The sequence below is a fragment of the Protopterus annectens genome, chromosome 5.part0, assembly GCF_019279795.1.
Source record: "Protopterus annectens isolate FY-2018-M chromosome 5.part0, PAN1.0, whole genome shotgun sequence".
Lineage (NCBI taxonomy): Eukaryota > Metazoa > Chordata > Ceratodontiformes > Protopteridae > Protopterus > Protopterus annectens.
The window spans coordinates 1,899,617,546-1,899,636,708 of NC_056735.1; the positions used below are offsets into that span (position 1 = coordinate 1,899,617,546).

At 46.0% G+C, this 19,163-nt stretch overlaps 1 protein-coding gene across 1 annotated transcript in view; it reads left to right on the forward strand.

Annotated features, from left to right (window-relative positions):
• Nucleotides 1–19,163, forward strand: part of COG3 (component of oligomeric golgi complex 3) — a 1,722,808-nt gene that overhangs the window by 1,479,608 nt on the left and 224,037 nt on the right. The window lies entirely within an intron of this gene.

Here is a 19,163-nt window from a genome sequence, read left to right on the forward strand (position 1 = left end):
GACTGCAACAGGGAAACACGAAGAACATAGTGCAGTTGTGTACACTTACCATAAATGTAGATGTCTGAGTTTATTCACTGTTGCAGTCCTGGTTACCCTCCCTCCAGCCCCCTGTTTTTTTCTCTTACTATACCTCTATTTTCTTTTACTCTGCTTAAAAGCCTTTTTGGTGTATTTGCTTTTGGTTGGAGGTATATTTGTGTGTGTTTAATTTTATTTGCTCCCCATTCAGGGGGCAGCTGACATCTGGGGCAAGAAAAGCTGATGTAATGACATCGGCTGCATGTTTTATACCCCTGATGACCTTACGTCATGGAAGAAGGGACAGCAACCAATGCAGGACCCAAGACTTTGTTAACCACAACAAGGGACTTCCCTTCTCACTACCCCACGCCACCCAGACCCTCACCATGGACGCATCAGACTATGCCTGGGGTGCACACCTGAACGGCAGGTGCATTCAGGGCCATTGGAGCCCAAATCAAATACATCTGCACATCAACCAAAAGAGATGCTAGCTGTTCAGCATGCCCTGACAGCTTTCAGACCCCCTACTCTCCCCCGGGCTTCTACGGATCAAAACAGACAACACCACAGTGATGTGGTATATCAGCAAGCAAGGAGGGACTCACTCTTATCCTCTCTGCAGGCTCACCGTGACCCTTTGGCACGTGGCCTCAGCCATGCAAATACACCTGCTAGCACAATTCCTGCCAGGCTCCCTAAACTCTCTGGCAGACAACTTAAGCAGAAACCTGCTAGACCCGCACGAGTGGCTGCTAGACCACAGAACCTTCACCCTTGTAACCCAGAAATGGGCCACCCTGAAGGTGGACCTCTTTGCCTCCCACTCCAATCATCAGCTCAGCAAATTCTGCACCAGGGAACCTCACAGCAAGGCCTGGAAAGTGGATGTACTCTATCCTTCCAATGGGCAAACCTCTCAGTCTATGCATTTCCCCCTCTACCACTCATTTCAAGGGTACTGCTCAAAATAAGGGATGAAAAACCAAGGGCAATCCTGATTGCCCCAGACTGGCCATGCCAGCACTGGTACCCACTGCTGCGCAGCCTATCACCATGGCACCTACCTCAGATCCCAACACTCCTGACCTAGGAGAATTCATGCCTCCCCAATTGCAGACCCTCAACTTGGCAGCCTGGCTTATTCCCTGACCTCTCCTCAAGCTGCCAGCCTAAGCAAACAAGTCCTAAATGTTATACATGAGGCCAGACGCCCCAGCATTAGAAAATCCTATGCTGACAAGTGGAAAAGGTTTTGTACCTGGATCCAGGCTAAGGAAGCCGAAACAGCACAGCCCTCCCCCTAGCTCTCATCCTGGATTACCTAGCAGAACTACTACACATGGTTCTATCCTTCTCTTCTATTAAAATTCGTGCCTCTGCCGTCTCTGCTCATTACAGCACAGAGCCACCTCTCTTCTTACACCCTCTCATCACACAGTTCCTAAGAGGGGCTAACAACTTAAGGCCACCCAGAAGAGCTCTGACCCCAGCTTGGGACCTTAACTTTGTGATGGAAAAGCTCACCCTACCCCCCCTACCCCCTTTGAACCTGCAACTTCAGCAGAGTTAAAATTCTTCTCTTGGAAAACAGCCTTGCTTCTGGCCATCACTTTAGCTAGAAGGGTTTCAGAGCTACAAGCACTCATGGCTGTAGAGCCCTTCATCATTTTCTATGCTGAGTCTCCCTCAGGACTAACCCATCCTTCATGCCTAAAGTAGTGACCAGCATGGCACTTAACCAATCCATTAATTTTCCCACTTTTTTCCCTAACCCACAAAACAAGGGGGGATGGATTCTGCACTCTCTAGATGTGCACAGACAGCTTAGATTCTATCTGGATAGGACTAAATCTTTTAGAAAAACTGACCAATTTGTAGTCAGCTTCGCAGCAGGGGTAGAGGGCCAAGCCATATCCAAACAAACCATCTCCAAATGGATATCACACTGCATCCATTTCTGCTACAAACAGCATGGGAAACCACCCCCAAAGGGGGTCAGGATGCATTCCACCCGGGCAATCTCCATCTCTGTAGCTTTTCTCAGAGGGGGTCCCCACCAGAGACATTTGGAGGCTGCAACATGGACTTCTGTTCATACCTTCACCAAGCATTACCACCTGACTATCTTCTCAAAATCCAGGGCAGGCTTTGCCACCGCAGTCTTGCAGGGCATCCTAGCCAGCTCCCTGTCTTCTTGACTGCCTCCACCCTTTTCTTCAGCTTTGGGAATCAACCCAAGTGTGATGACTGCAACAGTGAAACATGAAGAACATAGTACAGTTGTGTACACTTACCTTAAATGTAGATATTCAAGTGTATTCACTGTTGCAGTCCTGGTTTCCCACCCTCCATCCCCCTTGTCTCTCACTCTGTCTCTCTTCCATTACAGGGAATTTTTGGTGTTTACTTTCTACTGGTGGTGTTCTTCCACCATAACCTAGCTCCCTATTTGGGGGCTCCTGACAGTTGAGGCAAGAAAAACTGATGTAATAGCATCGACTGCCTGATTTTATACCACTGACAACCTGACATTAGTCCTGGAGTGACAGCAACCAACGCAGAAAATACTCCGCCTCTGGTATTCAGACCGACCGAGGGCTACCCCTGGCAGGATATCCCAAGTATGATGACTGCAGCAGTGAATACACTTGAACATCTACATTTATGGTAAGTGTACACAACTGTACTTTCTGCAAAGAATCCTATACCTTCTGACAAGGACTCCAGAGCTTTGGACAGATGGAGTAAAAAATGTATACACCTCCGCAACCTTGGCTATCAGAGCACTCAATTGTCAGTTCCACGTGTTAAAATAACAACATACTTTGGAACTATTTAAACAAAAGATTGCAACCTTTCCTGACTCTGCCAATTCGAAAGAGTTAGCAGATTTACTTCACTCTACTTGTCAAGTGGCCAAACACTCATCACACTGTGGATATGACACCCCTGAAGCCTCAGTAGAGCAGCAGTATCAGGATCTGTCATTAGGAGACATGGATGGTTGAAGGAACAACCTGTCCCTGATCAATGTCAAATCTAAATTACTTGATGCACCCTTAGATAAGGACTGCTTGTTTGGAGTAAAAGCAGAAGAGGTGATTAAAATGATGGAAGTCAAAGCAAAATCTATGCAAACAGTAAAATATTTCCTTCAGGTATAACCTCCTAAGTTCAGCAGGAATTTTCCCTCAAAACACTGGTCCTTTCCTACATCTAGCAGACAGGGTCAAGGTAAACCCCACAGGGACAGACCACCCAGATTCCTATCCCAGGGAAAGCAGAGAACCAAACAGTGGACTCCAAAGGCAGGGAATTCTAAGCCATCCCTCTGTGGCAAAAACTCTCAAAGACTCCCTCTTCCCCCTCTGCCCTCTTTGCACTCACCAAAAACTAGGAGGAAGGCTCTCCCTCTGCAAACAAAATTGGCTTTCTGTAACAAAGGACCAATGGGTTTTAAAGATAATTTTTCAGGGATACAAATTTTCCTTCAACAAATTCCTATTTCTAAGAGGGTACCCAGACTTATCTCCAAATCAGTGGGCAGATGCATTGAAACAAGTCCAAACTCTGATATCCCAAGGGGCAGTAGAATCTTTCCCCTCAGATCAAACATGCAAAGGCTTTTATTCCAGACTATTCCTTGTTCCCAGAAAAGAGGGCACTTGGCACCCCATCTTGGATCTATCCATTCTGAACACCTTCCAGGTGGTCCCCAAATTCAAAATGCTAACTTTGCAGCAACTGCTGCTTATGATGACAAAAATGCCTGGTTAGTTACCCTAGATCTAAAAGATGCCTACCTCCACATCCCCATAAGGGAATCCTGCAGGAAATTCTTTTGCTTCAGAGCAGGCTCACAGCACTTTCAGTTCTCTGCTACCGTTTGGCTTATCTACTGCTCCCAGGATATTCACCAAATGCTTAGCCCTGGCCATAGCCTTTTGCAGACAGAAAAATACACAGATTTACCCTTATCTGTATTACTGCCTCATTCAGAGAAATTGCAGAGAAAAGCTCCTCAAGGACCTCCTCATTGTCAAAACCCCCCTAACCTCCTTAGGGTACACCATCAACGAGAAGAAATCAAAACAAACACCCTCTAGGAAGATCATTTTCTTGGGAGCACTGCTGGACACAGCATCCCAAATGGCCTCCCTATCCCCAGAAAGGCAGAGCTTTCTGCCTCTCTGTTTCACCCAGCTGACTTCCAGAAGTCACCTCACTGTGAGGAAGATGTCCTTCAAGAATGCAACTGCAGTCCTTACATATGGGTTTTCCTGCCTCAGGTAGCCCTCGGTCGGTCGGATTCCAAAGTCTGGGTCCGGCGTCGGCTGATGTCGCCTCCTCACCGACGTCAGAGTGGCCGGGGTATAAAAGCATCAGCCGACGCCATCTTCCTCAGTCTTTCTTGCCGCACGGTGCCCGAAGCAGAAGCAGTTCGCAAGTGCTGGTCGGTCAGCTCCTGTGTTTAACGTATCCGAAGTCATCAAAAAGCTAAGTACCCCGTTGGGGAACCTTTTCTTGCCTCAGCCGAGGTCAGAAAAAACTGAAAAAGTTAATAACTGTTTGTCTTGTGGTAAACAAATACCTCATAAGGACTTCCATTCTTACTGCCTCCCCTGCCTTGGCCCAGACCACGACGTCTCGGCCTGTGCCGCCTGTGCTTGCTTCAATAAGCGCACACTCAGGCGCCGGGCAGAGTTTGCTGAAGACTTTTTGGCGATAAATACTCTTATAACATGCCGTCGGAACAACCGACACCACATATTTTCAAAAAAACGGAAAGACCAGGACCGACATTCTCAGCCCGCGACTTCCACCGACACCACGCCAAAAACTACTGCGTGTGCATCGGTCTCTTCTGAGGCGGTTGTTCCACCGCTCAGGACCGACGACACCGCTTTACCGATCACTCTGGCCCCGGAGCCTGCGCCGGTGCCGGTTGTTGATTTTCCCCCAGAAACTGAAGCCCAGGATTTGCCTGAGACCATACCCGTGGATAAGGTGACTCCAGCACGTGGGGCAGCTAGGCCCCCTATGTCTGTGTCTATCAAGGCCTACACACGTGCTAAGGCTGCCAGCCAGGCTAAGTCTCACCCTCCTAAAGCGTTGCCTCAGCCCTCTACTGATAAACAAATTATGACTTTAGCTGCAGATTTAATTTCCTTAATCAGAGGCTCCCAGGCCCATCCTGACAGAGGCTCTCCGCCACCTTCTGACAAAAGGCCCAGGGTTGAGCATACAGACACCCTTTCTTCAGATGAAGCCTCTGGTGCATCTGATCACTCAGATACCCAGGAAGAGTCCTTCCAGGTCTACGAGGATTCTGATGCGGAGGAATCTATTCCTTCTCCCTCTCCTCCTGAGAATATTTCTTTTGGGGAAATTCTCTACTCCATGAGAGAGCATTTTCAGTGGCAAGGTCAGGAATTCTCCGACTCCAGGAAGCGGCTTCGTACCTTCCTTAAGCTTCCCCAACACAGGCCTTTATCTATCCCTCCAGTGTTAGATGTACTGCATGATGTTTACTCAGATTCGAGTGCTTCTCCTGATTCTCTCCCCCCTGCACCTGTCAAGCCAGACAGATACTACAGGGTTCCTGAAACTCACAAACATTTATTTAAGGCCCATTCTGTTGATCTAGAAACAATTTCCCAGGGGCCAAAAGGGGTGGTCACATCCACGGCCAAAAATCCTTTGCCCTCAGACAGGGAAGCTAGGTCCCTGGAGAGGTGGGGCAAAAAAGTTTACACCTCAACCACTCTTGCCATGAGAGCCCTTAATTGCCTTTTTCATATGTTTCAGTATCAGGATTTCTTGATGGATGATTTGCAGAAAAAGTTAATCTCTCCTGAGCCTTTAGATAGAAAGGCCTTGCAGGATTTGGTCCATAACACTCAGCAGGTTAGCAATCATTTTCTTCAGTGTGGTTATGATGCATTGGAAGCTTCATGTAGGGCAGCTGTGACAGGGGCAGTCATTCGTAGACATGCATGGTTGAAAGAACAGGCATTGCCAGATCATGTTAAAGTAAAGCTTCTAGATGCACCTCTGGAAAAACACAAGCTATTTGGTGCTAATGCTCAGGATGTGTTGAAATCAATTGAGGAAAAGGCTAAATCAGTGCAAACAGTCAAGGATTTCCTCCAGGTTCAGCCACCAAGGTTCAGCAGGAATTGGCCTTCTAAGAATTGGTCCTTTCCAGACACTGACAAGTTTCAAAGGGGAAAAAACAGGCGTACCCGAGGAAGAGGGCAATACAGAGGCTCCTACAGAGGACGCCAATGGCAACCGACTAGTCAGAGAGGTGGCGCAGGGACATCCCCTGCTCCACAGGGACAATCACAATGACTTGACTTTGACACCGCCGACCAAGGCTCAAAGAGAAGCACCTTTGGGCGGAAAATTATCCTTATTTTCAAAAAATTGGCACATTTTAACAAAGGACAAATGGATTCTGGACATAATAGACCAAGGCTACAGGTTCCACTTCCATACTTTGACAAGGCATGCCAAACCTGCCACAAAATCAAAGGGCAGAGGCATTCAAACAAGTTTCAAAGCTGATAAAAATCAAAGCAATAGAAAAGGTTCCTCCTCAGGAACAAGGCCAGGGATTTTACTCAAGACTGTTCCTTGTTCCAAGAAAAGAAAAGCAATGGAGACCTATACTGGACTTGTCCGCTCTAAACACTTTTCTCATTGTACCAAAATTCAAAATGCTGACGCTACAGCAACTCCTTCCCATGCTGGGCAAGGGGTCTTGGCTGGTTACTCTGGACCTCAAGGAGGCATACCTGCATGTCCCAATCAGACACAGTTGCAGAAGATACCTCAGATTTCTTGTAGGGTCAGAGCATTATCAATTCTCAGCATTGCCTTTTGGCTTATCTACTGCGCCCAGAGTATTCACGAAATGCCTGGCATCAGTAATTGCACACTGCAGACTCCAGGGGATACAAATATACCCTTACCTGGACGACTGCCTTATACAAGCGGACAGCAAGCAAGCCTTGACAAAAAACTTGAATTATGTCATTTACTTACTACAGGCTTTGGGATGCACAGTCAACTTACAAAAATCAAGACTACTGCCATCCCAACAAATAATTTTTCTAGGAGCCAAACTAGACACAGAATCACAAATGGCTTACCTCACAGAAGAGAAGCAAGATCAATTGCCTCATTACTTCAAAAGCCTAGCAAAGCTCACCCAGATGACTGCAAGGAAAATCCTGCAGGCCCTGGGTTTCATGGCATCTTGCATTCTACTGATTCCACTGGCAAGACTACACATGAGAAAACTGCAATGGTACCTAAAAAGTCTATGGTCTCAACACAGCCACAACTTAGAAGCAATTATCCCACTCATCCCATGTCTAAAAAGGGAATTTTTGTGGTGGGCCCAAGCAAGCCAGTCAAACAAAGGTATGCCTTTCAACAAACCTCAAACAAGACAAACCATTACAACGGACGCCTCAGACCATGGATGGGGGGCGCACATGGACGGCAGATGCATTCAAGGGCAATGGGACCCCCCAGGAAGTACATCTTCACATCAATCAAAAAGAGATGTTAGCAGTAATTCATGCAATCGAGGCCTTCGGAAAATATCTTCAACAAGGCCATCTGCTAATAAAGACAGACAACACCACTGTTATGTGGTACATAAACAAGCAGGGAGGTACTCATTCTTACCCCCTCTGCAGACTAACAATGGCTCTTTGGGAAAAGTCCCTGAAACTGAACATACAGCTGCAATCCCAGTTTGTTCCGGGCAGGGACAGTGTTCTGGCGGACAGTCTAAGCAGAAACACCCTGGACCCGCACGAATGGATGTTGCATCCAGACATTTTTGCTCAAATAACTCACGCATGGGGGAGGCCGGACATAGATCTCTTTGCCTCCCACCTCAATCATCATCTGAAAAAGTTCTGCTCGAGGACACATCATCCACAAGCTTGGAGAATAGATGCTCTCTCATTCAGCTGGAACTCTCTAACAATCTATGCATTCCCACCTCTACCACTAATGACCAAGGTGTTACTGAAGATCAAAGCAGAGCAACCGAAAGGCATCTTAATAGCTCCAGATTGGCCAAGACAGCACTGGTATCCATTACTAAGGAGCATAACTTGCACCAAACCGTGGCCCCTGCCTCAATGGCCTCTACTCTTGACTCAGCACAATTACAGGACGGTTCATCCCAACCTGCAAACTCTGCAGCTGACAGCCTGGAGGGTTCCATGATTTCTACCCATATCTCTCTTTCCAAAGAAGTTCAACAAAAATTATTGGAAGCATGCAGACCTTCTACCAGAAAGATTTATTCAGCCAAATGGAAGAGATTCAGCATCTGGAATACCAACAAGGGACAGGATGCATCAGTAATGAGCATCCCACAGATACGGGAATACTTGGCAGAAATGCTGCATAGTGGACTTTCCTATTCTTCCATAAAAATACACGCTTCAGCAATTTCAGCATCATACAACACTGATCCTCCTGTGTTTTCACATCCTTTACTAAGACAATTCCTAAGAGGGATAAAGAATATCAAGCCTCCCAGAAAACCACCAGTGCCTGCATGGGACCTCAACTTCGTGTTGGAAAAATTAACTCTTCCTCCTTTTGAACCAGCAGCATCTTCAGAATTGCAATTTCTTTCCTGGAAAACAGTTTTCCTGTTGGCAGTTACCTCAGCAAGAAGAGTTTCGGAAATACAGGCCCTCATGGCAGTACCTCCATTTCTCATTTTTCATCAGGACTGGGTCTCTTTAAGAACCAATCCTTCTTTGATGCCAAAAGTGATATCCAGGGTGTCTCTAAATCAAGCAATTCACCTGCCCACCTTCTTCCCCAATCCGCAAAATAAAGGGGAAAAGCTGCTGCACACTTTGGACATACACAGACAGCTACGCTACTACTTGGACAGAACAAAGGCCAATAGAAAGTCTGACCAACTATTTGTAGCATACGCTCCTGGAGTACAACGAAAGGCAATTTCCAAACAAACAATTTCAAAATGGATTGGACATTGCATCAGATTCTGTTATTCTTTCCATGGAAAGGGTGTGCCAACCAATATCAGGCCACACACCACCAGAGCTACAGCCACTTCCATAGCCTTCCTAAGAGGGGTGGCTACAAAGGACATTCTAGAAGCTGCTACATGGAGCTCTGTGCATACATTTTCCAAGCACTACCACCTGCCTTTATATTCCAGATCCCGAGCAGGCTTTGCTTCGGCAGTCCTGCAGGGCATTTTAGCTACACCATCCTTGTCTTAGAGCCTACCACCACCAGCTTGGCTATGGTATTCAACCCATATGTAAGGACTGCAGTTGCATTCTTGAAGGACATAGTACAGTTTTGTACCTACCATAAATGTAGATGTCCGATAGATATGCAACTGCAGTCAGGTTTTCCCTCCCTTCTACCCCTCTGTGTATTGGGTCCACTTCTCTCCTTTTATACTTAGCTGGGGATATCTGTTATGGTGTATCTGTTTATTGCTATTGTGTTTGTCTGGAATTTTTATCCAGTTCTAAATTTAGCCTTCCTTGGAGGGCACCTGGCATCTGGGGCAAGAAACACTGAGGAAGATGGCGTCGGCTGATGCTTTTATACCCCGGCCGCTCTGACGTCGGTGAGGAGGTGACATCAGCCGACGCCGGACCCAGACTTTGGAATCCGGCCGACCGAGGGCTGCCTGAGGCAGGACAACCCATATGTAAGGACTGCAGTTGCATATCTATCGGACATCTACATTTATGGTAGGTACAAAACTGTACTTTCCTGCAGGCCTTGGGGTGCATGGCATCTTGCATCCTTCTAATTCCTCTGGCCAGGCTTCACATGAGAAAACTTCAGTGGTACCTAAAGAACCTTTGGTGTCAGCACTCACAACCTCCAGAGACCTCTCTCCCTCTTATCCCCTGTATAAGAGCCGAGTCTCTCTGGTGGGCAGGGGCCTGTGCCCAGAAAAGGAGTCTCTCCTTCACCCTCTACCCAACCAGGCAGACCATTACCACCGATGTCTCAGACATAGCTTGGGGTGCTCACCTAGAAGGCAGGTGCACCCAAGGTCTTTGGGATACCCAACACCTACCCTTACACATCAACCAGAAGGAAATGATGGCAGTACAAAAGGCTCTAACATCCTTCAAACCCCATCTCAAGCCAGGCATATCCTTATCAAAACAGACACCACCACAGTAATGTGGTACATCAACAAACAGGGAGGGACCCAATGTTACCCTCTGTGCAGGCTAGCCATGAACCTCTGGCTGACAGCCTCTTCCATGGGATTACACCTAATAGCACAATACCTGCCAGAGTTCAACAGCACCTTGGCAGATCACTTATGCAGAAACTTACTGGACCCCCATGAATGGCAGCTCCACAGAAAAATCTTTTTAAAAATCACTCAGGCATGGGGGACTCTGGAGGTGGATCTCTTTGCTTTGCATCTCAGCCATCAGCTGAAAAAATTCTGTACCAGGGAGTGCCACCACCTAGCGTGTAATGTGGATGCCTTGACCTTCCCCTGGTGTACGCATTCCTTCCTCTGCCTCTTATTCCCAAAGTACTGATCAAACTAAGGGAGGAGGAGAGACCAAAGGCCATCCTCATTGCTCCAGATTGACCCAGACAACATTGGTACCCCTTACTGCGCAGCCTGACCTTGCAGCCTCCCAGGCAGCTTCCCCTGATCTCAGACCTCTTAACTCAGGTGGGGGGGGGGGGTGCTTCACCCAGACTTGCAGATTCTCAAACTATCAGCATGGCTAATACTCTGAAGGCAAACAAGGGGCCCCTGTTAAGCAAACAGGTCCTAGATATTATCACAGAGGCCAGAAGGCCCAGCAGCAGAAAATCTTGCGCAGGAAAATGGAAAAGATTCTGTTCCTGGAGCCAGTCCAGAGGGGGCAATACCTCACAACTTTCCATCCCTCTTATCCTGGACTACCTAGTGGAGCTACTTAATAGTGGCCTGTTCTTCTCCTCTATTAAAATCCATGCTTCAGCCATTTCATCTCATTTTGATACAGAACAGCCCCTGATGTTCATCGTGTTTCACTGTTGCAGTCATTACAATTGGGTTATCCTGCTGGCAGGCTACTCGCAGTCGGCCGAGTTCCAAAGTCTAGGTCCGGCATCGTTTGCTGACGCCTCCTCCCTGACATCAGTACCGCAGGGGTATAAAAGATGCAGCCGACGCCATTTTCTTCAGTCTTTCTTGCCGCGCGGTGCCCGAAGCAAAAGCAGTTCACAAGTGCCAGTCGGCCGACTCCTGAGATTTTCAAATTTGAATTTCAGATCCGAAGTCTTCATTAAAGCTAAGTACCCCATTGGGGAAACTTTTTTCTTGCTCCAGACCGATGTCAGAAAAAGTTAATAATTGTATTTCTTGTGGGAAGCAAATACCTCATAAGGATTTTCATTCTTACTGTATTCCTTGCCTAGGCCCTGACCACGACATTGCTAGTTGTCGGTTTTGTGCTAGATTTAACCAACGCACTATTAAGCGTCGGTACGATTTTGCATTTCATTACTTTGGCAGAAGATTCAATTATATAATGCCGTTGGAACAGCCGACTACCGGAGTTTATAAAAAGCGCAAAGAAAAAGAAAAGGACAGGCATCCGAGGTCCAAAACCGACGACGAGGCTTCCGCTAGGCCTTTTGCTGGTTCTCAGTGAGGCGCTTTTGCAGCACCTGACGCCCGCTACCTCAGAGCCACAGGCCGCTCCCGACTCCCACGTGGAGCTAACTAGGCCGCTGCAAACTCAAGGTATTGGAACTCGGAAACTATTCCCTCAGATGGGTCCGGAGCCGCTGAGCAGGTATCTGCTTCTGAGGGTGTTTTCAGGCCTACACAGTTATATGTGAAACCAACTTCAGTTTCAAAGGCAAAGACTAAAGCAGCTCTAAAGACAAAGAAACAAGTACAGCATTCCCCTGGACAGGCCACCATGCCTAAAAACAGATGCTTAAAATGGCCAAAGACCTAATTACTTTGATCAGGGGTTCCCATCCCCCTCTTGATAAGAGGCCTAGGCAAGAGATAGAATGTGAATCTTCAGATCAGGTTTCCATTTCCTCTGATTTTTCTTCTGAACAGAAATATTCTCTTTCTCCCTATGAGGATTCTGATGCTGAAGAATCTATCCCTTCAGCCTCTCCTCCTGAGGATTATTCTTTTGGGGAGACCCTGCATACTATGAGAGAGCATTTCCATTGGGAGAGCCAAGATTACTCAGAATCCAAGAAAAGGCTCAGAAACTTCCTTTTATTACCTCAGCACAGACCCCTTGCTATTCCTCCTGTTTTAGACATTGTAGATTATGTATTTTCAGAGTCCAGTCTGTCTCCTGACTCTTTACCACCAGCTCCTGTTAAGCCAGATAGATATTACAGGGTTCCTGATTCACATAAATTTCTTTATAAAAACCCTGCTGCTGACCCAGAAACTATCTCTCAGGGTCCAAAAGGGGTCAAGGCTTCCACTGCAAAAAACCCTATCCCCTCTGATAGGGATTCAAGGGCCCTGGACAGATGGGGGAAAAAGATTTATACTTCTGCTACCTTGGCTGTAAGAGCTTTAAATTGCCAGTTTCATATGCTTAAATATCAGCAATATCTTATGTCACTGCTTAAACAGAAAATGTTGACAAATTCAGAATGTGCAGAAAACAAAGAAATGTAGGATTTATTGCATGCAGCTGAACAAGTGGGAAAGCATATTTTGCAATGTGGTTTCGATTCTCTAGAGGCCTCCTGCAGGGCCGCTGTTACAGGTTCTGTCATTAGGAGGCATGCTTGGTTAAAAGAACAGAATCATGTTAAAGCAAAACTATTAGATGCTCCATTACAGCATGATACCTTGTTTGGTGTTAAAGCAGAAGAGGTGTTGAAGAAAGTGGAGGACAAAGCTAAATCTATGCAAACAGTCAAGGATTTCTTGCAGGTACAGCCTCCCAGATTTAGCAGGAACTGGCCTACAAAAAATTGGTCCTTTCCAGTGTCAGACAGGCCACAAAGAGGCAGATACAGACGCCCCAGAGGCAGATCACAGCCCCAAGGCACATACAGGCCTAAACAATGGGGTGCTTCTACCTCCAAAAGTGGAGAGGATAAATCACAGCCATACAGGAAACAGTCTCAATGACTTTCCCCTGCCAGCACCAAGCACTTATCTTCTGGCAGCACCTTTGGGGGGAAATCTAGCACTTTTTTCACAAAACTGGCACATGATCACCCAGGACAAATGGGTCTTAAATATCGTATCACAAGGCTACAGGTTCCACTTTCACACCCTGCCAAGGCCAAACGGTATGCCAGACCTGCCACGCAATCAATGGGCAGAGGCACAAAAACAAGTTTCATCCCTCATGGACATGAGAGCCATTCAGCAAGTACCACAGCAAGAGCAGGGACTAGGAATTTACTCAAGGCTATTCTTGGTACCCAGAAAGGACAAAGCCTGGAGACCAGTACTGGACCTGTCTATCCTAAACACATTCCTGGATATTCCAAAATTCAAAATGCTAACTCTGCAGCAGCTTCTGCCCATGCTGGGCAAGAAGGCTTGGCTTGTGACTTTAGACCTAAAAGAGGCATACTTGCATGTCCCACTCAGACAATCATGCAGAAGATACCTCAGATTTATAGCTGGTTCAATGCACTACCAGTTCTCTGCACTGCCCTTTGGCTTATCTACTGCGCCCAGGGTCTCCACAAAATGCCTGGCACCAGTAATTGCATTTTGCAGACAAAGAGGAATACAAATATATCCTTACTTGGACGACTGCCTTATTCAAGCAGAGAACAAGGACATTCTACTACAGCATCTGGCGTTTGTAAAAAGATTACTAACAGGTCTAGGGTACACAGTAAACAAAAAGAAATCAAAACTCGTACCCTCTCAAGAGATAATATTCCTGGGTGCATGCTTAAATACAACTGCCCAGATGGCTTATCTCACACCAGACAAACACAACAACTGACTACTTATTTCAAAATGTTGGCAACAAAGACCAAGTTATCTGCAAGAAAAAGTCTGCAGGCTTTGGGCTTCATAGCATCCTGCATTCTGCTAATTCCATATGCAAGACTGCATATGAGGAAACTTCAATGGTATCTAAAAAAATGTTTGGACTCAACATTGCCACAGCCTGGAAACAATAATTACCCTCATTCCCTGCCTGCAACAGGAGTTTTGATGGTGGGCAAAAGCCTGTCACCACACGGGACAGCAATTCACCTTACCCACAGCCAGGCAGACATTGGCAACAGATGCATCAGATTATGCCTGGGGGGCCCATATGGCAGGAAGATGTATTCAGGGCACATCGTCCGCAAGTCAAATGCATCTACATATCAATCAAAAAGATGCTAGCTGTTCAGAATGCCCTGACAGCTTTCAACGATCTATTTCACCCAGGACAACTACTGATAAAGACGGACAATACTACAGTCATGTGGTACATAAGCAGGGAGGCACACGAACTAAGCAGAAACCTAATGGATCCCCACGAGTGGAAATTGGATCCACAAATCTTCAGCATGATAACAAGGAACTGAGTATGCCCGGACATAGACCTATTTGCCTCCCCTCACAGCTGCCAACTACAGAGATTCTGCACAAGGACTTATCACAAGCAAGCATGGAAAGCGGATGCTCTATCTTTCAGCTGGAAAAACCTAACAGTATATGCCTTTCCTCCTCTACCTCTCCTTCCCAAGGTACTCCTCAAGGTCAGGCAAGAGAAGCCAAAAATGATACTGATTGCCCCAGACTGGCCCCGCCAGCACTGGTACCCAATCCTAAAGAGCTTGTCACAATGCCCAGCTTGGACATTACCTCAAATTTCTCACTTATTGACCCAACACGACAGTCAAATACTGCACAGCCAACTCAGGACCTTAAACCTGGCAGCATGGCAGATAATGTAGCCATTCAAGACACACCTCTCTCTAAAGCAGTGATGGATGTTATTTTGGAGGCCAAGAGGCCTAGCACCAGAAAATCTTATGCAGAAAAATGGAAGAGATTCTGTGCTTGGAACCAGGCACAAGGTATTGACACGATTGTTCCAAATATTCCTCAGATTTTGCAATACTTAACTGAGATGCTGGATAAAGGCCTTTCCTTTTCATCAATTAAAATTCATGCCTCTGCCATTTCAGCTTATTACAATACAGAACCACCTATTTTTTCTCATCCATTACTAAGGCAGTACCTCAGAGGTGCCAGAAACATAAGACCTCCAAGGAGAGCACCAGTACCTGCATGGGACCTCAACTATGCCTTGGAAAAACTCACACTGCCTCCGTTTGAGCCAGCTTCTGCAGCTGATATAAAATTTTTATCCTGGAAAACAGCTCTGCTCCTAGCAATAACCTCTGCTAGACGAGTCTCAGAGTTACAGGCACTCATGGCTGTGGAACCTTTTATCATTTTCCATCCTGACAGGGCTTCTCTGAGGACAAACCCTACATTTATGCCTAAGGTAGTGTCTAGTGTGGCCCTTAATCAAACAATTCTTTTGCCTACTTTTTATCCAAACCCACAGAATAAGGGTGAGAGACTTCTACATTCTTTGGACATTCACAGGCAGCTACGCTTCTACTTGGACAGAACCAAAGCTTTCAGAAAGACTGAACAACTTCTAGTGGCATATGCTGCAGGGTCACAAGGAAAGCCTATCTCAAAGCAGACTATTTCAAAGTGGATAGGCCACTGCATTCATTTCTGCTGTTCACAGCATGGCAAATCAGTGCCTAAGGGCATTAGGCCACATTCAACCAGAAAGCAGCCACTTCAGCAGCCTTCCTCAGAGGAGTACCAACCAAAGACATCTTAGAGGCTGCAACTTGGAGTTCAGTGCATACTTTTACAAAGCACTATCACTTACCTCTCTACTCTAAATCCAGGGCAGGCTTTGCCACTGCAGTTCTGCAGGGCCTGATAGCCTCTCCTAATCCTATTTAGCACCAGCTTCCCAACCTTAGCTTTGGGATTCAACCCAATTGTAATGACTGCAACAGTGAAACACGATGAACATAGTACAGTTGTGTACCTACCATAAATGTAGATGTTCAAGTGTATTCACTGTTGCAGTCCAGGTTACCCTCCCACCATCCCCCTTTTCCTTTGCTGGGACTTATCTGTACTTCTCTATTCTATACAACCTATGTGGTGTATTTGCTTGTAGATGAAGAAAAAGTTGTTTTTTGTGCATACATGCTTATTGGCATCATTTAGCCTACCATTTTAAGGGCACCTGACATCTGGGGCAAGGAAAACTGAAGACATCACATCGGCTGCATCTTTTATACCCCTGGCGCACTAACATCAGGGAGGAGGCAACAGCAACCACCGCCAGACCTAGACTTTGAAACTCGGGCCGACTGCAGGTAGCCTGCCAGCAGGATAACCCAATTGTCATGACTGCAACAGTGCATACACTCGAACATCTACATTTATGGTAGGTACACAACTGTACTTTCTCCCATCCTTTGATTAAACAGTTCCTCAGAGGGGCTTCTAATATCAAACCTCCCAGAAGGCCACCCACTCCAGCCTGGGACCTGAATTATGTTTTGGAAAAACTAACCTTACCACCCTTCAAATCTGCTGCTTTAGCCGAGCTAAGATACCTCTCCTGGAAGACTGTTTTTCTTCTAGCCATCACCTCAGCCAGAAGGGTTTCAGAACTTCAGGCACTGGTGGCCATTGAGCCCTTCATCATCTTCCATGCAGACAGGGTCTCCCTGAGGACTAATCCCTCCTTTATGCCCAAGGTGGTATCTAATGTAACTCTCAACTAGGCCATACATCTACCCACCTTCTTTCCTAACCCTCAAAACAAGGGGGGAAGAATTCTGCACTCACTAGATGTGCACAGGCAGCTCAGATATTATCTGGACCATACTAAACCCTTCAGGAAAACAGACAAACTACTTGTCAGCTTTGCCCCAGGAGCAGAGGGGAAGCCCATTTCCAAACAAACCATTTCCAAATGGATATCCCACTGTATCCATTTCTGCTACAGATTGCATGGGACCCCCCCCCAAAGTCTATTCAAACCCATTCTACTAGGGCAGCCTCCACTTCCACAGCATTCCTCAGAGGAGTTCCCACCAGGGACATCCTGGAAGCTGCCACCTGGACTTCTGTCCATACCTTTATCAAGCATTACCACCTACCTCTATTTTCTAAGGCTAGGGAAGAGTTTGCCTCTGCAGTTCTGCAGGACATGCTGACCCATTCCTAGGTCTCTTACTTGATCCTATTACCCCTCACCTCAGCTTTGAGACTCCTCATAGAGGTGATGACTGCAACAGTGAAACAAGAAGAACATAGTACAGTTGTGTCCACTTACCATAAATGTAGATGTTCGAGTGTATTCATTGTTGCAGTCCTGTTTCCCACCCTCCTTCCCCTTTATATCTTCTTTCTTTAGGGAGACACAAGTTTCTAATGGTGGCTTTTAGCCACCAGCACCACTTAAACGTATTTACTTGGGCCACTGACTGGTTAGGGCAAGAAAAACTGATGTAATGGCGTCGACTGCCTTCCTTTATAGCACTGACGAACTGACATCAGGCAGCAAGCGATAGCAGCCGACGCAGAAAACATTGACTCTGGTATTCAGGCCGGCCGAGTGCTACTACAGCAGGGATAACCCCACAGGTGATGACTGCAACAATGAATACACTCGAACATCTACATTTATGGTAAGTGTACACAACTGTACTTTTCTCAGTCCCTCAGAAAATAGTACACAACTGTACTTTTCTCAGTCCCTCAGAAAATAGTATGAGTTGTTACAGAAAGATTTTCCAGAACCTACACCCATTCCTCCTTTTCTGTTTGCTTTAGAGGTTGTGTGTTTTACTGCCTGCAGTTTTCCTGATAGTTGATCAGCTGCCCCTGAAAAGGCAGATAGAATGTATAAAGCTCCTCAGTCTGTTAAATTTTTATACACTTTTCCCAAACCTGACTCAGCAGCAGCAGTAGTTTAAGTTGATCCTACTGCTGGTAAGCATTTAGTTGATTCCAATCTTAGTCTTTCTGGTAAGGATGGGAAAATTATTTGTAGGTATGGGGGAAAAAGTGTTTGCTTCTGCAACTTTAATTTTTTGTTAATTTTGAATTTTCAGACTCCTATATTAAAGTTTGTCCTATTTGTGAAACTACAAGGGATGTTTTTTTGTTTTTTTCTTTTCCTACAGTTTCTTCTTGTGAGGAAAATTCTATTTAAATAACTTAAGTTTCTTCTATTGCATAGGTCGCTACTTTTTGTTCACCGTGTGTGTGTGACTCTATTGATACTTCTTCCAGGGCTATGGCCATTTTGTTCTATTTTTTTAAACACCTTTATTGACTTATCAGTTGTGACATAGGCACATTTAAATTTATATAAAAGTAATCAAACTGTATTAAGTTAAAATTAACAAGCAATTATGCTTCTTATATATTGGTATATATATAACCTAAGCAGCATTACATACATTTTTCAGTTCCTGCCCATTTTTTAAACAAGAAACTTCTTTATTAAACCATCACTTACAACATAAACATAGATTTATATAAATGAAAACAAACCATACCAACACAGTCTTAGTTGCAAGCATTTTCCACCACAAACCATAGTGACACACTTCCATTTGCAAACATGCAAGCACAATAGAAGGTTCCTCCGACCCGACGATCAAGCCTACTAAGCGGAAGGCCAAAAGACCTAGGCCCAAAGCAGAACCTGGGCCTCTCCCTACAGATATCTCTCCCGAAGCACATGTGAGCTCAGAGACATCCTCCATCATGGATCTGGATCCATAGGCCAAGCCCATTTTACAGACCACCTTGGAACCAGACATAGGCACATCCAAAGAGGCCTCACAGGCATGGGCTGCTGATGTCCAGGGGAACTTAGGCTCATTGTGTCTGAAGGCCCAAGAGGAATCACCCAAATAGTGGTGAGAGAAGATGTTGAGTCGGATCTGGTTGAATGTAGACCTACTCCTGGCCCTCCTTCTTTGCATAGGACGGATATTCCTGCAAAGAAAAAAAACAGAAAACTAAGCATTCCTCTCCCCCTCCAGACCCTCAGAAGGAATAG